Consider the following 23,241-nt stretch of genomic DNA (forward strand, 5'->3'; position numbering starts at 1 on the left):
GAAAGCGATCTCCGCAATCGAATGCCGATCAATCACGATTGAAGATCGAATGCTCAATAAATTTCCGTTATCTTTACGAGCTCGTGAATAGGTGGATATCGCTCACCCATCTTTCCTCGCCTTGAGATCGTAGAGTTAGATAATGTTATTCCATCTCGTTACGAGAAACGCCGTTCGTTCGTCTTAATCCCGTAAAAATATAAAAAAGCTTTAAGAAATCATGAAATCACGCGTGAAATTTATTGATAATATATAATGATATAATAGTTTATATATAATTTCACAAATAATTCCGTCATTAATCGATTTTTAATTCGTAACATCGAGCGGTGTTTCTTCACGTTATAAGAATTTTAAAATAGCAATTATATAAAAATATTAATGTTGGCGTTGCACATTTGCAATTATGCACTTTAATTAATTGCTCCTTGCTACAATCAATTTGAAAGGAAATTAACATCGATGGTACATCGAAAAAAAACATCGTTTATTAGTGCGATGAACGCCCACAATATTCTGGCGACGTGTCTCGTGTATAATTTACGCGATGACGGCCATGTAAAAGAGGATCGAAGATCGCTTCGATCGGATAACGCTTTCACCGTGCCAATTTCCGCGGGGCATCAATGGCACCGCGAATCGCATGTTTCGCATTTTATGGACGGGCGCGCGTGCTGCTAACGCGGAGCTCGAAACAGGAATAGGAATAAAAGGAATATACGAATGATTGCGGGTTACTCGATCGAGTAAGGGTCTAACAATAAGTCGCGGCCACCGTAACCAGACTGTGAGAACCGACGTTAGCTTTGGCTAGCATACACGTGATAGGCGGATAAGCACTCGAATGACTTCATTCGAGCATGACAGGTTAGGTGGGGGCGATCAATTACGCGAGATCGCGAAAGTTCGTGAAAAACGGTCGTGGGATCTCGCGTGTCTTGAATATTTTTCGTGATTATTAAATTAATGTGCTTATTTGCACGCTCGCTTTTTTTTCGAATGAAATCGATGATTTTCGATCGCTTCGTGTAATTACGTTAATTGATGATCTAATCCTCTATGAAAAAATCCTTACTCTGCAATTACACCGATATCATTACCTATTTATACATGGGAGATTGCGAAAGTCATGAAACGCGATCGATCGTGGAATCTCGCTTCGAATTTATTACGATCATTAGTAAGGTTATTTGCGCGCGCGATTTTTTATTTTCGAATAAATCAATGATTTCTTGATCATTCCACATACATTTTACATTGATGTTTTAATCCTGTATGATCGCATTATACCCTACGATTACACTGATTATCAATACATCTATTGTATTAATACACGCATGAACTCGTTAAACCGACCGTTTTTCAACTTTCGCGTTAAATATAATATAAAGACATTTATCTATTATATTTATATCACGGTGTGTATGTAAAATTAAACAAAATTTTTCGTACATGTATGTATACATATGAATGCTTACTCACCATAGATGAATGTAATCCTGTCTCCACCCTGTCTGCAATAATCTGTTATCTATCCTTAACATCGCTCGATCCTCCTTGATGCTTCTCGATGTTCCTCGATGCTTTTCGATGCACTTGTGTCCACTTAATCCCTCGTGAATAATCACATGGAACGTGCATATTTTTAAACGAATTCTCCAATGGATATCGATCTGTCATCGATCGCGCGTAGACTTATTCGGCACTTTCGATGCACGATTACACACTCGCAAGTAATGTAAAACAAAGTTCAAGTTTTTTCCAATAAATAACAATTCGATGGAACGTGTCTAATATTGTAGTTATGCATGTCAAAAAACGTTCGATCGTAATTGCGTGAATCAGCTGACTAAACGCCCGTATATATACTTTTTCGGCACTCCCGACACGCAATTACACATTCGTGAATAATAAATAAAATTTTTTGACTTTTTGATTCAAATGATCGCGATCGGTATTGTGGTTATGTGTCTATATTAGAAAACGTTCGATCGCGATTGCGCGCATCATTTCACACGTCCGTATACTTTTTCACGTCACTCTCGTGTGACGACGCGTGTAATGTCACACAACATAAATAAAGTTTCGATGGACAGTAATTCGGCGGGACACAATTAATATTATGGTCATATTTATTCGAAAATGTTGGATTGAAATGTTGGTGATTGTGCGCATTACCAACATACTAAAAATGGCTGTAAGTCTCCAGGCATAGATATACTGCACAATTGGTAGAGAGAGTTGGACAAGGAAAGTATCTAACAAGTTACCTCTCTTACTTAATGGCTCTTCTTACCCTTAATAGGAGCGCGCTGCGCACTCTATGTACAGATCTATGCACCCGATACTCGCGGATCTTTCGAACACTTTCCACTTGCTATCATCCGTCCTAATTGATATTAGGCCCCTGCACCGTCATGGCGGACGAATATAGAACGTTCGCGAAATATCTAGAACGAGGATTCATTTCCTTCTCGTCAAGTGAATCATGATATCCTTCGATACCTTTGACGATCATTTTTTTCGATATCTTTCGATGCTCTCCGGTGCTTTGAATGCTAGAATAGCACCCGGGAGACTCGGACGTCGGACCCACGAAATATGTACGTGAAATACGCGTATTGAAAAATGGATCGTTCCATTAATGGCGGTCTAACGATAACGCACGTACCGAGAGATTCATTAATTTCTCGATATTCTCGGCGACGCCTTTTTCGATGCCTTTCGATGCCTTTCGATGCTTCCCGATGCTTCGAACGCGAGATAGCACTCGGGGGGGGGGGGGGGGAGGGGGGCTCGTCGGACCCGCGAATGTTACGAAATATGTACGTGAAATACGCGTAGAAAAATGGACTGTTCCAATAAAGGCGATGTACCGGTGAACAAAGGCGTTAGTCGCGATCACCGAGCCTCACTAATTATGACCGTGCGCATCCGATTAATACAACGAGACGATCGCTCGTCATTAAATTCGGTACTTCCAATACTTATTAGCACGCAGAATTCGTGCGAACCGGGTAAAAAGACGCGAAAAGACGGAGCGCTGGCGGACCGCGACCACACTTGGACGATGCCCTCCGTGAACTGGCGGAGAGGGGGTAATGGGCCAGTCGCGGAAAATTTCATCGCGCCATCGCACTTGACTTCACGTTCTACGCGGGAAAAATTTCTTACGCGGTATTTCAATATTAATTAATAAATTCGATTAGATATTAATAAAAATGTTAACACTATTGAAATCTTTAGATTAAAATGCAATGTTGAATACGTTTAATATTAATATTAAAGTTATATTTAAGGTACAATGTTGGATATATCGCTTGAATTTGATCTATACTACGTTTGTTTAGCGCGCGCTTAAACGTATACACATTTTGTGAGCGCATTTTCCTTGCGCAAAGAAAGATCTTTGTTAACGAATTACATTCATCAAAATTCAACTAGTTGAATATGTAGTTATGAATATTTTATTCTTATTTACTTATGAAAATTCGGCGCTCCACTTTTGCTTAATGTACAGAGCGCGCTGTTGTTTACACTTTTCGACCTTGTCATTCGTGCGGCGAGACGCGAGTGAGTAGGCAGCGACGTAAATTCCTCCGTATATTACCGCATTATCTTCTCACACATGATCGCGACAAGCCCAATAAGATATCAAACGCGATTATTTTTTACGTGATTTATCGATTCGTAAATGAATTGGAGCGACATATATTTATCGCATGAAGCAACTATTCATTGCGCGATTCATTTAAGGTAGGAATAATATTATATAATACATTGTTTTCATAGGTTATATGTGTTTGATACGTATCGGGCAAGTTATATTGAATTTTGATTTTCGAACATTTATCTCATCTTAAATAACTATTTATTACATTCGCGTAATATCGCGCAATATTTAATTGTAAGCCGAATTTTTCAACCTTTCGACCGCCATTTTCGAATGACAAGCGGATCGTAGTTTTGTTCTTTATAAAGTCAGCAATAATAAAATGTGTATCTTGTACTATAGTTACGTCGGGAATATAAAATACAAAGTATCGCGCAATTGTTGTAATCAATTGATTAGTGCGTGTGCAATCATAGTTAACCATACTATCGCGAGTGAAGAAACGAAAGTACAGTAGAGCTACTCTCATAATAAATACTCGAATAAATAAACAAGAGAAGAGGAAGAGGCCAACGGAGGTATCGGGCGACGGTGGAACAACCATGGAGTAAGTTAATTGTGGAAACATCTTATTTATTTTATTATTTATTAGTTATAAAAAAATTTACTTTCCGAGGTATTAGTGATCCATTTTCTATTATTGTGTAACATATGTACAATGCATATATTTTAGATTTTATTTAATTTTATTGTTTAATAATTAATATTTTAAATTTAAATTTTATTTTTATTAAAGAAATATTTTACTTTTTTAAATATATTTTTAAAATATATATTATAAATGTATATATATGTATAATAATTGACACATTTTTATACAACATATATAAATTATTTCAATATTATTTTTGAAATTTATAAAAGTTTTAGATTATTTATATATAATAGTAATAATTAAATATTTATAATATTTCATATTTTATAAAATTTGTATTTATAAAAAAATTTATTTTTTTAATTTTTTAAATTATGCAAATTTCTTATTAAATATAAAAGACAGATAAAAATGCAATTTGCGTCCAATAACTATTTTTTAAACAATTAATTATCTTAAACATTGCATTATATAATTCATATATATATATGTATTTTACAGAACGTCAATGTCAACAACGTAGTGCACCATAATTCTGCCGTTACGCATCAAATCTCGGTGAGTGATTATGAATTATTTTAAACTTGAAGAAATGTTAATTTTTTAAAAATAATACTTCTGATGATCATTTCTGCGAAAAGACCTTCGATAGAAAAAAAAAAAAAAAAAACAACAGACAGAACTAATTATAATCTCTCTTGTAAGTAGATGTATTTAAATGGTTGAACTTTCTTGAACATTGTTTTCTCTTTCATTTTATGCCAAAAGATGCAATCACTATTCTTTAAAAATTCTTTTAAAAATTTTAAAAATCGAGAAGATATGCTAGAAGTTTGGAACTTTACAAACGTTATAATGAAACACTGCCAGTTCTCAGAAAATTTTGCGTCATTTAGATTTTAGCCATTTAATCTCATCACAGAGAAGATTTTAATAGAATTTAAAAGTATTCCATGATTAAGCCTTAGTATACAACATTTTCAAACTATAATAAAAAATGCGACAATGAAATCACATTTTCAAAACGAATAAAGAATTGTTCAAATACATATATATCTTACGATAATATAAATGACAAATTAATATTTGTAAAATATAAATACATTTATATAAAATTCTAAACATATTATCAGGAACAAAATTGTGAAACATACATAATTTTCATATTTTCCATAAATTTTCTCATTCTCTAAAGCTTCGTTTAAATGATATTCAATAATAATAGTGCAATATACCGAATGTTGTACTGAGCTAAAATGTGCAAATCAAAATATGTAACCGCGCTCGATGCTACTGATGATCGAAAGACAATTCGAACATATCGATCCGTGAAATCCAGGCGCATCGCGCCACACCGGTAGCGCGAAGCGATCAATCGTCGAAAGGAGGATCGTCGTATACGAAGGAGGCTCACGGGTCACGAGCATCACGAGCATCGTCGGCAGTAGCGAGTATGGTAGTCGGTAGGCCAGGCTGAATCATGCTTCCTCTACGGTATATACGGGAGTCAATTGGACGGTTACGGCGTCCTCGGACTAAAGGAACAGCTACGAGAGTGGAGGCGCCTTCATCTTTACGATGAAGTATCCTCATAACTCCCGTCGTTCTTCCTCTTGTTCACTCTTGCTGGCTTTCGGGCGAAAAGGTTTCATCCCTCTCTCTTTCTTTTCGTTTCACTCTTTTTTTCCTCTCTTTCACGATATACATATATGAACATGCCAGATTCTTGAGCAGGTCATCTTTTTTTTCTTTCCCGTCGTTTCATGTAGATCGAATGATTTATATCGACTCTTGTTGCGAGAAAAACATACATTGTATTTACAGTTGACAAAAAAAAAAAAAAAAAAAAAAAAAAAAGATTATACTGTGGTAATTATAAGCGATATAATGAAGGAAATGTAGCATAAGAACGGTGTTGACGTGTCATCATTTTTCATCGCTCCGTTTGCAAAATTATCTCACGAGCATTAGAATTTCGTAATCGTGACTAGATTATGATTATACCCGTGTAATTTGACATAAATATAATCTTTGTTTTTATAATGTAAAGATAAGAATCCTCGTGATAGTGAAACATAATTCACTTATACGCAGCGTTGAAATCTGCGGTTTGTAAAGAGTTTATTACCTCGAAGCAGTCGTGCGAATCTACGAGACACTTTAATACGCCACTGACGTAGCATACCGTCTTTTCACCACAAGAGAAGATATCAGGAATAAGGTATTTTTTTTTCTAATCAACGACCGTTCCATGTTTGCGTCGCACAACACGTGGAAATCAGCTGATTGTGAGAGATCATATCGTCGGAGTTGTCGACACGAAACGAATCCTTTCGATCTCCTGGAGAAAAAAATTTGCGGTTGGAAGGTCACGCGGCCAATCGCGGCTCATCGACACCGGCTAAGGTCGCCGCGCGCCGTGCGAAAGCAAGTGCCGGCCGCTCCAATTACACGATGGAAATATCTTCCGCGAGTTACCCGCAGGCACTCGTGATACACGACTCGCACAACAAGTCGTCCTTACACGCCACTCGTGAGCGTTGCGTCGATCGGGCCTCACGCTGCCGTGTAACGCGGCCGCGCGGCCACGGCGAGGGTGAGGCTACGCTCACGAAATAGCTTTCGCACGGTGACCGGAGCAACCTCGGATCGTCGATCGCATGTAGGATCTACCCGCGCGAAATGTATACGTGCCGGCATCCCGCGCTGGCATCCCGTTCCAAGATATAATTTCAGCCGTTTAATCGGCCGGAGCGAGATACGTCGCGATCGGCCGCGTGTTGCTGTCGGAGCCTGATAATGGTGTAATTTTGATGAGAACCATTTCCCGCCTTAGATACCGACGAACTACGTTTTAACGCGCGACAAGGGCTCGTAGTTTTATGATTTATAGTGACTCGCGTTCAATTAAGATGGATTAATAAAACTATTTCATTAATTATATATACGATATACGATATACGCATATAACAGTTGTAATACTTTTTATTTTTATATAAATTATGAGATTTTTGTTATCTCTAATAAATTATCTCTAAACCTTGCAATTTTAAAATTAATAATTAAATTTAAAGTTTTTCTTGTTAAGAGATATAACTTGTACAGAATAAAAAACGAAAAGAAAATTTCTTAGAAAACTTAAAGGAGAACGAGCTCGAATTTAATAGCAGTAGGCATCACAATTTAATGGATAATCCGCACACTTTGGACATATCTACGACAACAATATTTACAACTCTAGGGCCGTAAAAGACTGACGTCAGCTTTCTTATTTCAAAAAACGACAAGGTAATCTCGTTAAGTCGGATTCAGCAAGTTCCTGGCGCGGCTCCGGATATATCTGTCGTCCTTGTTGCCGGCGCAAGGAAAGCGCGAGGAAAGAACGATGAGAGGACGACGGAATCAGTGAGAGAATAATTTGGTCCGGGTCTCGGCAAGGGCGGTGGGCCCGGCGCTGACATCTCATTTGACTCGCGCGGGTAGGCTATTTTATTTAATCCGTGATTTACGGACGCGGACGCGGACGAGGCGACCGCAAGGCATTCCCTCCGTGAACAGCGGTTCTCGGGCTGCGCTGCGGGTACGTAAGCATACGAGCGGAAAGGAGATGCCTCGAAGATAAGTCGGCTGGGTCGAGAGAGAGGGTAAGGGAGGGATCGACCGAGATGCATAACTTAACCCTCCCGCGCGGTCGCAGTATGTAGGGGGAATTTAATCTCCACTTCGGTGCTGCCCCGCGCCTCTCACGAGCGGATAAAATAAATAAATAGGACGCCTTCGAAATATGTCCCCGTCTAGTTGAAATATATGTAGAGCAGCCAGAGTGTGTGCGCCGTCTCCGAGGAATTCTCGGGATGGCCATACAGTTCTTTCCCCGCTCTTGCCGCTGCTCTCACCGACGCGACCCGTTCCTTATTTCTTACGAAGATCGAGGATTCCTGGCTGGCGCGACTCGTGCATCTTTCCGAGGACTTCTCTGCGTGATCGTATGTGCAATGTGGAATACGTATGCGTATCTGTGATATCAAAGCGCGCACACGATATAACATATCGTGCAGAAAAATAAACGCTTTTATTTTTAAAATGTATCTTCTCCATTCTTTTTATGTGTGTCTTTAGCATTTATGTATTTTAATAGCGGTTTGTTTCTATATTATACTTTATATATAATAATTTTCTTATAAATTTTGATAATGAGATGCATACTAATTTCTATGATATGTCAGATAGGCTCGTTAAATAAATATTTTAACTCATTGGAAAATAAAAATCGACATTAAAAAGATGAATTAATAACATTTGCTAGAATAAAGATAAAGTACGTTTTTAATGTTTCTTATTTCAAATGCACGTGAAAGAAAAAATATTATATAATTAAAATTAATAAATTTTATAGTTATAAACATAAGTCGTACATTCGTTAAATTATTATTTAAATTTTTCATACAACTTATACCTATATCGCAAAGATGAACGTGTTTAGCGAATCGCAATTTTGCTGACCGGATATAAAACGATTTAGACAAGCGCGTATCGGTGTTCTGGGTTGTCATTGTCGTCGGTTGCGTCGCCGTTGCCGCTATTGATGTCGTCGTCGTCGTCGTCGTCGTCGTCGTCGTTGTCGTCGTCGTCGTGTACCTGCCGCGCAGATAATAGTCGCAAGAACAACGTGCGAACAGGTCGCGCCGGCGTCTCGAAGATTACAAATGTGGCGTTGACCCCGGTTGTTTCGGGGTCACGTGAGCGCTCCAAATTATATGGAGCGAGTCGACGGATGGCCAGAGCACGCCATGGACGTGATGGCCCGATCGTGGCTAGGTCATCACCCGCTTACCAATCGCTGTATGTACACATGTACACGCATACACACGTACACAAACACACGTGCACATAACAAGTGACCAGCGTCACTCTATCCCTGTGCCACGTATCTGCACGAGGATCAAAGTCATTCTGGTATATCGCAATCGATGATAACCAGAAGAGATAGATTCGATGACGATTACGATAAAGGATTTTCTCGCTTTCTCTGAATTACTTGTGGAATAGATATTTTATTGATAAATTTTCTATCATTTTGCACATACATCAATTTATTTGCAATCTCGCAAAAGAAGGGTCACTTTACATGTATTAAATTCTAAAAAATATAATATTATTAAGCTATATATATATATACACATAATAATGAATATATTTACAAATAAAGTGGTATAACTAGTAACCTAATTTAAATAGTTCAATATATTATAGTCTGATGACAAGAGAGTATAAGCGTATTACTCTGCGATTACTTAAGATTTATATCGCGCAACAATATGTGGCTTTTTTTCAGAAAGGTATCATCCTTCCGTCAGGTTAAAAGGCAAATCGCCTATAATACTAAACGATGCGGGATATGATATCGATCTATCCAATAACGTTACTTACAAGATGATCGCGCGCATGAAATGCCACACGTAACTATTAAACGCAAACATCTGGTGGCTCAAAATGTTCGGTCATTTGCGTAAATCACGATGATAAATAATAATCTACGCTCTTTAAGAAAGTTCTAAGCAATAATTTAGATCCTGCGCCCGCGGTTCGGAGAAAGAACCTCTACAATGGATGAACCGTTGTAAGGAAGATCAAAGGTTATATAATCCCTCTACGTGTCTTGTGGGAATACGATTCATCTCCGTTGCAATAGTAATGCGCGCGCCCGAACGAGCTCTCTCGCCGCGAGACGCTTCTGCTTGGGATTCCTAATAAACGGTGCGTCAATAATGGGTCGTAAAATTTCGCGCGTTTATAATCGCCAACGAAACGCCAACGCCTCGCTCTCGTCCGAGAACGAAGCTGTCTTCCGTGATTAATTGACTATAAAGCTGAGAGAAAGCAGGTGAAAGAAATGAAGTTCTTCCGTGGGTCGACGTATTTTTTTTTTTTTTTTTTTTTTTTTTTTTCGACCGGATCTTCTTGCTTCTTGGTGATATTAAATATCGCGAACCTGTACGTATGTATATCGCCGAGCAAGAGTAACTTGCTTCAGCCAGAGATTCTTACACTCTCGGGAATAAGCTCGCGTAGCACATGCTGTACATATTTATTTTCTGTCTTATACTCTTCAATATCGTTTATTTGTTATATTTTTCAATCGTGATATATATACATATATGTATAGGTATAAAAATAGGGCTAATAACATAACATTGATGATAGCTTAAGAAAATAGAAAGAAAGGGAAACCATAGTTGTAAATTTTATCTTTCTTTAATGTGAAAGAAAGTGAGGAGCAATTAAATATATATAATATTCGATCATATGGATGTGTCAAATTTTACTATAATTTATTATTATATAATGTCACTGGCTTAGGCGCAAATAGAAAAAAAGAGCACTACGAGCTGCATCTTGTTTCTTTTTTATCTAATACTTAAAGTAAAGCATTGTGAACATAGGGAATATTCGATCTATTTATACTGTATGTATACGATATTTGCTATTGAATAATAATCGCAGAGCGAGAAATTGCTTCCATTCGCGCCGTGAATAGCGGCACGGTGGTCCTGGTTGCCACGTATGCGAGCGAGACGTCTACGCGCACTGTCGTAACTTACCTGGCAGATGGCGATCCGAGAAGGCACCCAGCGGAGATTAGATCGATTTTTCATGACTGCTGAGAAAATCGCTCTCGAGCGGCTAACAAGCGCCAGATGCAAATCGCGGCCGCGCGCAGTAGGTAAGCCCGCGATCGCCTACTCGCTCGTAACGGAGCGAGCGAAGCATGATGCGTGGCTGTCCACGTGGGCTGAGAGAGACAGACGAACGGAATCTCTGCGAGAACTGCTGGTCCGCGCGACTCAAGATGCCGGAAGCTATTCCCAGGTGACGTTGCGTTGTGAAAAGTCCCCCGAGTCCCGCGACTCGAATTACACGTCTTGCCGATATGTTGACTCAATTAATTAGACGCGATTTATGAGTGCACGCGTTGGCCGACTAGTAGTTGGTGAGTTACTAATTCTCGGATAACAAGTCGGTAACACACGATATTTCAGCGCGGGTACTACATCACAGACGCCGCGCCGGGGGTTTATCGGACGTATGCAAATGACGATACACCGTGTGATTTGTGGAGCGTTAAATATTCATTGCAATTCAGTAATTCGCGGGATTATCATGCCGCGTGCGATTAGTAATAACGATGAAGGCCGTTTATGCTCCGGTCTACAAAGTCGCTCGTCGATCGTAAATATCTCGTATCGTGACAGTGTTATCGGCGGGCATACCGGTTGCTTACGGGGAAACAACGGCGAACTCAATAAACCGATCGATAAATTGACCAGGTAGAGAGGCGGAACGAACAGTTTGACAAATGTTATGCTGTGGTCAGAATTTATTGTCACACCAGTCGCACAAATTCAAAGCACTTTGTGCGAATCGATTCCAATTTGCGTAAATAATATTTCATGACTATGATTTTTATCTGCCGCAATGTAATATTCAATCGAGTGATGTATATTCAAGTTAAATCATTTTTCAAAAGAATTGCAAGAAATTTTTTCATCTTATTCACATTGAAGTAATTAAAAACAAAAGATTCAAAGAGGGATAGAGAGTGTATTTATTATTTTGAGATTTTTATTAGTATATATGTATATTATAATCCTTTATAATATATAAAAATACAAATATAATATAATTGAAAAGATATACAAAAGATATTGCACGTGCGATATATAAGTAATTTTTTGTAAGTTTGCAAATTAATCAAGTAATTTAGAATTTTTAGTTTTTAAAAGAGAGAAATTTATTTCACTGTATCTCTGTATTAAACTTTTTTTATGCTTAAAAAGGAGATTTGTCTTGAGAGGTGACATTTGATTATCGAACTATTTTTCTTACTCAAAATTTACAACAAGTTAATATACATATTTTAACGAGGGAGAAACTTTTGGCTATCTGAAAAGACTATGCTTGCAAAAATATTGATCAACTTATTTTAAAACGGCGTCAAAATGCATATCAAAAAAGTGCACGTGCCGAAACGTTTCGAAAGGCGTTTTAGGATTAATATCAGCAATTCATTGGCAAAGTGGCAAGGTTAAGTTATCTTATTAATTCCGATGACTTAACATATGTGTAAAATTACTAACAAACACAGGAATCGTATCTGAATTAATCACTTTCAAGGCGAAGAAAATACAATCTTCCAAAAATCAGAGATTTCGCGCGATTATTACTTTAGTGACATTAACGGGAATCATCGCCGCGAACGGAACGTTGCGACGTTATGTAACCGCATGTGGGGGTAATAATTTATTACCCTTATTACGCGATAAACAAATATCTTTCGTAAAACTGCACGAATTAAAAGATCCACCGAGATCGCTCTTGAAAAGTTGTCGACATGTCGTTCTTAAGCACAATCATGCCGCGTGCGGAAATCGACGCGACATGATCGCGTTAAATCGAGACTGCTGCGACGAGAAAAACTGGTAGCGGTCCTATAGATCTGTCGATGCCCGACAGTAGCTCGCCACGCGAATACCGGCTTCCTTTTTTTTTTCTCTTGTGTCTTTCCCTCATCGATCTTACCTTCCTCGGGATATCGTCTCTCGTCTCTCGCCTCCGCGCGTAGGAAGCTCTCTTCCTCTCTCGTCGCTCTTTTCTTCGCGGCTAATAAGCCGCTGCCTGCGAACATTAAAGCTCGTATTACATGGCAGTCTCGTCGGTAATTGGACGCACGTTTAGCGAGCCAATAGATGTACGTGAGATGACGATCTCACCGGCGCGGCGAACCTCCCATTCCGAGTTCGTATCTCATTCGGCGGACTTGTTAAACGTTGGTTACGGTAGCTGACGGTGATAACGGCGGAATAAATTAATTCGATATTTTGATTTCTCACGATATGCATATTAATGCCGGATTCTCTCCTGTAGCCTCATCAAAACCATTACCAGAATTAGTTGATCTCAAAATACGAATGTTTGCTACGTGATCCTGTTGACGAAATATTTTATTTTAATTTAATTCAATTAAAAGGAAGAAAATTAATCGTATTGTTTACAAGTTACAATATTTTTGCGTATTGCAAAAAAGACGCAAATTCAACGCTCAGCTTAATAAATATCGATTCAAGAATAATTGGCGGTCAGTGATAATTTTGAACCGTGACATATAAACTGATCGCTAATCCGATCGACAAATTCCCACGTGGCATTCAAATAAACGGGCGAGTTTTTATCTTGTGCGTCGGACACTCGCAGAGTCTACTTAATGGTATAATTTCGCTATTAATCTCCGTATTGCGTTACTCGACCGCTACACACGAACGCAGAATACGATCGACGACGTATACATGACCGTGCGCATGTATATGCGTACAGATACGTACGATTGACATATAGCGCGGTAACCCACTCCAATTATGCGCGATTTGGTCGGGATTTAACGCCGTTATTCGCCATCAATTTTGGGGCCTTATCCGAAGCAGTCCGCGCGCCCCACGGTCCACCAAAATGGAGGACCGAGGAACTTTAAGATCCATCAGGCTTGCCTCGAATTTTACGATCGGTCGTCCCAATATCGCATCGCTCCAAGAATAAATAATTCGATTTCGAAATCAGAGAAGACGTTTGCTTGTTCATCGCCATCAACTACGTCGTTATTTGTGGTTTCTCCCCTTTTCCATCGTGCCACTTTATAAGATATGCTATTCCGTGTACCATAAAAATCACCGTATTATAACGCGAACAGAATACGTAAGAAAAATGTTATGGAGTTCTGTGTATTCCTGAGAAATCACCTTGACATTTATTAATCGTTGCAAAAGTTTTCACAAAATCGACTTTATGCGATAATAGATTAACGGATCATTATACAATCGAATCCAAAATAGCGATTAAAAAGTGCAATTATTTAGCTATCGATTTTGAAATATTATACTTGTCTACCAATCATAATCCAAAACAAATTATAGTACAATTTTATTAGACTATTTATGCTAAGTCTGTATTTCGAAATATCATGTTATCGTCATTAAAATTTACAAATTTGGAGTTACTGTTAGTTATAATGGATTGATATACATAAACCATCAATGATCCGTAGGATCGTGGATACATTTTTATATCTCATAAATGAGCTCATTAAGATAAGTGAAACGAAAATAAAATGTTTACAGAAATTGTTGGCGTGATTTAAGAATAAATATTTCTACGTTAAATTCATATCTTTTCTTTAAGTTATATAATCGAAGAAAAAAAAAAAACGAGATGATGACCAAAAGAAAATCGAATACTTTGCGCAGCCATAAAAACGAGAGAATAAGCTTTGTGAAACCAAAAATAAAACATGCAACATCGGTCGAGAATAATATCGAAGGTAGGAGGATAGACTAAATCGCGCTGAATTCTTCGTGAAATTCTTCTGCTCGTTCGAATTCCTCGTTTATACGGGTCGAATATCTTGATCGATATAATGAGGATTGTAAATCGCAGATCACTAATAGTCGTTGCAACTCTAATCGCGCAGACTACAAAAACGGTTCACGATACTTTTTCAGCTCTATTAGGATTTTAAAAACAGACTGTGCGATACTGCTAGAGACAAGATCGTATCGATTGCAATATGTTTAGGTGCGATTTCGAATAACGAGTTTAGAGATTTATTCTCTGTAGATCACAGGCATTCACCTGCCCCATATGGCACCATTTTACTGAGATATTCCCACGGTCAGTTCTGAAAAACGGAACAAGCATATTTATATTCATATCCTATACATATATTATGTTAAAACTAAAATTTACAAAACAAACATAAATAAAATAAATAACAAGCATTAAGTAATAATAAAATTAATCATTTTGCATCCGTTAAAAAAATGATAATAAAATCTGTTTTCGTGTTGAATAGCTTGAGAGCCGCTGCTTGTCGATGCAATCGCGGGAGAATTACAAAACTATTCAAATTAGGTTGCCCGATTTCCGAAACGCCATTAGTTATCCGGATTCGAGAGGACGAAGTGCGCTCATTTAAAATTCCGTTGATTTCGTAGGAAACGATCGTACGCGTATGTCACCAGTCCAAAAGCGATAACTATTTTTTTGGGGAGTTGGAAGACGAGTTCGGAGAAAAAAAGAAGGAACGGTTAAGATTGGAGCGGCAGTTCTACATGGATATCGCAAAGGTAAATCTGTATTAATTTTGAATGTGTAATCATTTCGCTTGTTGAAAAGATTTAATTCGTTATTACTTTCTCACATTTTAAATAATTACACGTGGTTGTTGAGCGTAGTAATGAAGAAAAAAAATATTATAAGAATTAATTTATGTGATACTTAATAGCCTCTGGTTCTCTTAAAATATATCATTATAGTATGTTGCACACTCTATTATGCATAATGGAGCAAAAGCCGACGTTTGTCTACGCATAATGAAATACTTGCTCGCCCACGAAGCGGCATAAAAGCTACAAGTTTAACTATCAAAGAGATATAACTGATGCAGCAAGTAGTAAAATATGATTCGCTTGTTGTCGTTTAAAACTATCAAATATTTTGAGTTTTTCTCTGTTAGGTCATATGATTGAGAATATATTGATTTTACGAAAACTTCAATACAAAATATTTAATTGATTAAAATTTGTAAAATGAGGAAAATTTTTTAATACATTTTTTTGTGTAAAACAAGTATCTTTAAGTAAATTTATAAAATCAGAATGTTAGGAATAGTTAAATATTATTAATTTTTTACGTCATTAAATAAATTTAGACTTTTTTATTATTTATCTGAATACGAAATAGAAGACAATTTCAAATCCTTCCCAAAGAAACGTTGTCATAGCGATTGAGGTCAATGTCCTTTTCTCCCCGATTTACTCTGAAAAAGCGACCGCATTATTATCTGCCGGGTATCCTTTACGGCGACCACAAAATCGAGGGGGAAACTCTAGTTTTAAGTGGCAGCACTTCTCGAGGGTCAGCCTTCTCCCAATTGGAAGGTGCCCCGAACGCGACTCCAATCGAATTGGTAACGAATGATTCGAGATATCGCCGGGGGACGTTATGTAGGACCACACACGAGGCGTCCGCGCTATCCTCGACCTGGTCCCACCAGGTAATGTTTCTTTTAAGTGCGAACACAAATTGTAACTGAGACGATGTGCTTCTCTCGCGGCCCTTCTCTCCCCACTCGTAGCTACCCGGGTCCCAGGTCGAGGAATATCTGGCGGATCCGATTTCAAAAGCCATATATATTTGGATCTACGATTATAAGAGATCTATAGTTGGAGCATATCGCAACTTTGCGATTTCAAGACCTCGACAATGCGCTGCAATTATTCTTGTTTTCATTTTGCACCATCTATTTTATTTTCTTTATTTTTCTATAAATGAATAATCCGTGTCTAATCATTTATTTAGCTATTTAGCATGACGCGCACACATAATTGTATTTTACAATTATGTAATTTTAGATGAAAAATTTTATGACTTGTTTCTTCTCGAAAATAAGCTTTTTATTTAATAAGATAAAATACGCGACATGAAATTGACGTTAATTTTTATAATGCAATGTCAACAAAAGTCAATTCAGTCTACAGTTAGAGATCGAAATCTCGCAAAACTGTAGCAATAACAATTAATATTGGACATTTGTTTATATCAGGTTTGATGGATATAGAATTGCATCGGAATGTATGTATAAAAACTTGCACTATAATATTATACATCCACTTATTTTTGTCAAGCTTTCTCAACGTCAGTGAAAGCGAAAGTATTTAAATTGAAGGATAATTAGTTATTGATCTCTCTTTCTCTCTCTCTCTCTCTCTCTCTCTCTCTCTCTCTCTCTCTCTGTCAGACAGTTTCGGAACACAGAAGAAATAATTTACCGAAATAATCCTCACAGCTGACTTTAGGACACTCGCGATTACATCTCCCTTATATTCGGCGATGATTTCGTGCGACATTTAACACGCGGTGTCCTCGATACGATTCCAAATAATCTTGGCAACTGATCGCCACAAGTCCGGCGATTAAGTCGCGCGTTTTAATGTTACCCACCGGCGTCAGTCGCTTTCATAACTTAACTGTAGCCTTTCACATTTTATGGTAATTACCATCGCTAAATTATCACCGCGAGCGAAATGAATTTTCGGTACCGAGAGGATTTAAAGTATGCAAACTTATCACTTTCCATAATGGAGAGATTTAACGTACCCAAGTCACGTTATTAAACCTTCGATGTTCACATGAATTTTAAATATACAGATAGCGACTGCCCACCGTGATTTTCTTTATCAAATAGTTTCAAGGTATGAAATCTCGAGGTACAAAATTGTAAAAAAATTCGGAATGAAAGAAAAATGTGTGACACACGTTCTAATAAAATTAACTAAATTTCTGTTACAAGAAAATTTGAATTTCTGAATCAATAAACATAGAATTCGTTATAAATATGTCAAAATCAATTGATTTTATAAACAATTTAATGAACGACGCGCACATTTGAATTCGACCAAAGTGAATCATCGTCATCGTTAAAATCTGATGACGGAGAAGGCGAGAAGCAGGACTACGATAAATCTGAAACACGGCGACCGCGATGAATGTTAATCCGCCTCCGTTTATGCGACGTGACGCTTACTACATATGCAAAGAAGGGTCGCGCGCAACTACGGAACGGAGTAGATATAAGTAACCATTGGCGCGAATACGTGGACATTTAATCGCGCGTCTTACGCGGACCACACCGAAGACGATACGCCTCGAAGGATATCATCGAAACGCGTTATCGCGACCTATTAGACACGCTCGTCTTACGACCTGTCGTAACCGAGTCTACTCTATGTCGCTTTACCGGTTCTCGACTCTCGACTTACACTTACTCCTGGGAAGAAAGCAAGAGAAAGAGATATTAAAGATAGAGATGCGAAACGAGTACGAGGGACAAAGAGAGAAGGAAAAACAACGGCGACAAGAAGGACCGAGATGGGTCAAGGGTCAGTTTCTTTCGGTATCGTAGTCAGCATCGGTGCTGGGATGAGGCGTCAGGTGTCCTTGACCGTCGACGACGATTACGAGAATTCGACGCGTTGAGCGACAGCGATGCCAAGTAAATGATAATGATAATCAATAGTCGGTGTAATAAAATGTCGCCAGTCGTTGTAAAAGTCTTATGATCTATCCTCTATCCTCTAAAGATACGCTATCGCGAGTAATTACGACACGGATAAAAGAATCTCTCAAGTAATGGACCGCTTTTGCGGGAACGTAACGTGGACCTCGATGAGAAGAAATATCGAACCGTTTAGTAGGTATTACGAATAAATCGGAGCCGACGTAACAGGACACAAAATGTTTCGATGAGAATCTGCAAAATCTTACGTAATCGCTGTGCTCCGCTATGTAGCGTTACGTAAGTTGCACATCGTTCTCTACATCTGGTATACTTTTTTATTCGGTTTTTAAAATTTTAAATATGTTTCGAAGATGTAATTTCGCGATTATACTCGAGCATAAAAGTAAATTGTAAGAATTTATACATGTACGTGATATGTATGTTATCGAGTATACTTCGTATATCAGCAATGTTATAAAAATATGCGCGTGAATGGATAAATAATGATCAACGATGGAAAATTAAATTATTTAGTCACAAATAAAATATATGTTTCTACATAACAGATTTCTATCGTATTATTAAGAAACGGGAGAAGTCGTAAACTCGCGTAATTTATATAATTACATATATTTGCCTATTGTGCGTGTGCAGACCGTTCGATGTCGCCCACAGACACACACCATCCGTCCTGCACATCGTCTATGAATAAACGCGCGCGCGTCTACAGGTGCACGCATACAGAGCGAGAAGCATGCATTGAAAAAAGAGAAGACAACCGGTTGTGCTACGCGTACATACAAGATCATAGAGCCTAACTCTCGAAAGCGACCTCTCCGTGACTCCACCGCGAGAAGATGACATCATGGTTCTCAACTTTGCGTTCACCAAGTCGTCTGTGTAAAAACACGTTGACGGCACCTATTTTATATAAAATGCATACATATCGCGATCAGAGATGAATTATTATAATAGAAATGTTGCAAAAAAAACAGATAAATATGTATTTTTTATTTTCAAAGTTTTATTTGTTATTTCACTCTCTATGTAAAATAATACAAACTATCTTTTATTTTCTCTAATTATTTAACTTTTGTTTCTTTAGAAATGAACAAAAACCATTTTTTTTTTTTTTTTATATATATAGGAATTGTCTACAATGTTATTAGTATTTAAGCACTCTAGAATCTCTTATCATTTTGTCTTAAATGCCATATCATTTGTCTGAGAATTATCTAAACAACGTAGCACCTATATAACATAATCGATAGATGCGTAAAAGTATTAATTTAGACAAATTATAATAAAATTATTATTAGAAGGGATTATTTTCATTGCTAACGAAGGATTTCCGTATGCGATCTCTGTGTCGTAATATCGTATGAATCGTATCGTACAAGGAGAGAAAAAAAATTGAACGCATTCAAAAAGTACGTCTTTTCGCGAAAAAATTATTAGCCAAACGAAATTGCTTCGATAAAATCCTCTCTGACCCGATGTCGATGGCAAAGGATTGGCGCGCAAGAAGCAAAGTCTGATTTATGGACCGGTTGCGAGACGTCCGTCTCGTACGTACGTACGTATGTATGTATGTATGTATATATATATGCAATATGCATACACGTATGCGAGTTCTCCTTCCGATCGTCGGAATTCACTCGGGGGAAAGCTCTCGTAGAACGTGATTCCGTTACATGTTGTCGCTTCACTTCCGAGGCAAGGTTCTCCTCGCGATATCCCCCCGGAACCGATCTCGGTAATGCAATACGTACGCTGCGTAGAATCGATCGACAGACGGATAAGTCGATCGATCGTGATCGGTCGCACGCGATACGTCGAGTCGGTTTAACCGACCGAAACGTACGGTCTCGTCGCTGCTCTACACGTCGACGATGAATCTCAAAGGCGTTTTTTTACAAGCTTACTTTTTCCCTTGGTTCCGCGCTTCGTCTCGGCTAGTTTATACTACATTTATCTTTGCTCCGTTCGAACTATTTCTTCTTTCACTCTTCCATACATCTTTCCCGGATTCGCGAAAGTATTCGTTAGTTGCACCTCCTTGTCCCGCACGCGTTTCTTTTCTCTCTCTCTCTCTCTCTCTCTCTCTCTCTCTCTCTCTCTCTCTCTGTCTCTTTTCCTTTCCTCTGCCTGTATTACTTGCCGGCACAAGCCGGAACGTTTACATTAATGTATGAGGTCAATCGTAAAGCTCGATGTGTACATACGTCTGGCGATCGGGGTCTCGAAGCAGCAGCAGATTTTCTCGTTGAGCAGGCAGGACAAAAAAAGGCCGCGACATGCCGCAACGACGTGTACCCCGATCTAATGCACTCGCCTAGCCGCTCGGGGACGTAAGGTCTGCGGGCCACCGTGCGCCGCGGACCGCACGGTTGCACCGGGGGCATTATAATGTGAAATCGTGACGAGAGCCCGAGCAACGTTCACTGATTGTCCGTTTCATTATGCTGATCGCGGTTTCGTCGGTTTAACGCAATTAACATATACGTAGGACGTGTAGGCCGGGGCCTTTCTCCTGGCTCGACGACGCGTCGACGAACCTGCCACTGGAATGCGAGGAGAGAATTGCAGATATGCAATAACGGTCGTAAAATTATTCTGGAAAACGAATTTAGATGGAGGGAAGTAAAATATTTCCACACGCAAGTTCGTCGTCGTTAACGATTGGATATTCATCACTCTGACGATAATGAACATCTTTTGTATCGAACAAAACGCGCTATTAACACCGCAACTGTAATTGTGAAAGGGAATGCGAAAAGTTGCAAAATTTAAATCTTATCATTATAATGTCGCATATTTTCCACACTTGATTCACGCAACGATCAAATTAGCAAAATTCTGCTTTTAAAAGAAGGCCCGCGTCAATAATCATCTACCTGACGTCCGTTTACAATACGTCTTGTCTTCAGCTTCTCATTATCAACGCGGATAAAGCGCGCACCGCAGGATACCGGTGTACATTCCTCGGGTTTACTGACTCCGCATTCCTCGATTGACTAACAGACACGAGAGTGTGCAATTCATTACTGAGACATGACCATAGGAGATACAGCGCTTTCAAAATTCAGAATATATTTATTGGATTGAGAGACGTCGAATCTCTCGCGGTGCGCTACTGCTTCCAGTTAGCGTTGCTATAACCCAACACCGAGGGTCGTAAACATGTATACGTGCGGCTTATTAAACGGCCAATGAGATGACATAGTTGCTGGGCGGTCGACGCAATCGCGCAAATTTATTCGCGCGTTCGCACGGGCGGTCGGTTAGGTCGGTTAGGTCGGTTGCGTCATCGTCTTCATCGTCGTCGTTCACCGGATCCGAAGATGCGCGGTACGCCACGATGTACTATACGGGTTACACATCGCGGACGGGATATATATTTGTGCAAGGTACGTGTATTACCCGCGGAAAGGAGGCCTGTCGGAGAAGAGGTCGGCCGAGAGGTCGTCCGGTAAATTGGTCGCCGTAGCGTTACCGTTGATCTACGGCAACAAGACGCGATAGTTATGGAAAGGTTACCGTGGAGCGCTCGATAAAGCGTCGCGCTGCCTGTCCCCGAGAATCCGCGACGGCGGGGAACGAATCGTAAATCGCGGAATCGCAACCGCTCGTTGCGGAGACGAGAGAAAAAAAAAACCAAAGAACACCTACCTACCTACCTTTCTTCTACCTGCATCGGTCCAGCGAGTGCACGAGACCTGCATCGTCTCCTGCGCGCCTGTACAACGCGTACCATACCGTTTCCGTTTTCCTTTCCTCCGGGTTCGGTTATGATGCAGGTACAACTCCTAATTCTATAATGTATGCATACCTTAACACACATTCGCTACCTTTCGTTTCCGGAATGTCTACAAACAGGAAATTATATTTCCTTCTCTATCTTACGCTCTCTCTTAATATTTTCTATTTGTGCGAAACAAATTTTAATTTTAAACCTGCTGCTACCATATTTTCAATAAAGTTTCAAAATGCGAACGGAAAATTGCATAGGAAATTTGATAGAAACTGTATGAAACAATCCACATATGTATATCGAGACAGATTACATAACACAATAATAATAGGATAAGTTACATTTGAACTTTATTTTCTATAGAATTAAGACAGCAAGATTATATATGTTGCAATCATCTCTCTCTCTCTCTCTCTCTACGCGATAAACTTGACGCAACGTACTCCAATTCCTTACATTCTAACCGTGAGAAAATCTTTTGTTTAATAAGTGTTTTGCTCGTCTCTTCTTCTCTCGTCTTTCCATCTCGTTCGTCCTGACCAGATCGACTTTCCGGCTTTACACCCACGCTCGTGTCATCGATATATCACGCGATATATCACGCGAACGCATCCAAACGATTCTGTACGAGTGTACGTACATAAGTACGACGAATTTGGCCTCGGGCCGAAGATTCCGCGATGTTCTCGATTTACGAGAGAACGGGCAGTCCTTTTTTGGGTGAGAGTGGAGAACGCGCGGGAAAGAGGTACGACGTGTGTAAAGAGACTGTAGAGTGTTTTAAATTTATACGTAAAATAAATTTTCCAAGTCAGATTGGATGAGCATATCATTTCAGCGAACTTTATTGGCTCAAAGTGAAATGAAGACGGAAGTACTATAGGGGATACCTCTCTTTGCGAGGTACTCTATACCTTTATTATAATCTAAAAGACTCTCTCTGTTCTTCATCATGCATGTGAATTCGAGCTCACGCAAAATACAATGAAGCACGAGCTTCAATGGACACAATAATAGCGCTCTTGTGACATCTTGAACTTTGCAAACGTAAAACGTATAATGAATGATTCTCTCTCATTCTCTTCGTATACATGACGAGGAATATTTTATTT

General features: G+C 38.9%; 1 protein-coding gene and 1 long non-coding RNA gene across 3 annotated transcripts in view; one reads left to right on the top strand and one right to left on the bottom strand.

The window, feature by feature from the left end:
- The window catches only part of LOC140668560 (uncharacterized), a 189,271-nt gene extending 177,814 nt beyond the window's left edge, over window positions 1-11,457 (bottom strand). Inside the window, exon 1 of the long non-coding RNA XR_012047198.1 lies at window positions 10,871-11,457. This is a non-coding gene — a long non-coding RNA (uncharacterized lncRNA). The remainder of the gene's footprint in view (window positions 1-10,870) is intronic.
- LOC140668556 (knirps-related protein) overlaps window positions 3,545-23,241 on the top strand; it is a 123,331-nt gene continuing 103,634 nt past the window's right edge. For both annotated transcript variants that reach the window (XM_072897687.1, XM_072897690.1), the window contains exons 1-2: window positions 3,545-4,220; window positions 4,770-4,826. The gene's annotated coding sequence lies outside the window, so the exon portion shown is untranslated. The remainder of the gene's footprint in view (window positions 4,221-4,769; window positions 4,827-23,241) is intronic.

Source organism: Anoplolepis gracilipes, chromosome 8, assembly GCF_047496725.1.
Source record: "Anoplolepis gracilipes chromosome 8, ASM4749672v1, whole genome shotgun sequence".
NCBI lineage: Eukaryota > Metazoa > Arthropoda > Insecta > Hymenoptera > Formicidae > Anoplolepis > Anoplolepis gracilipes.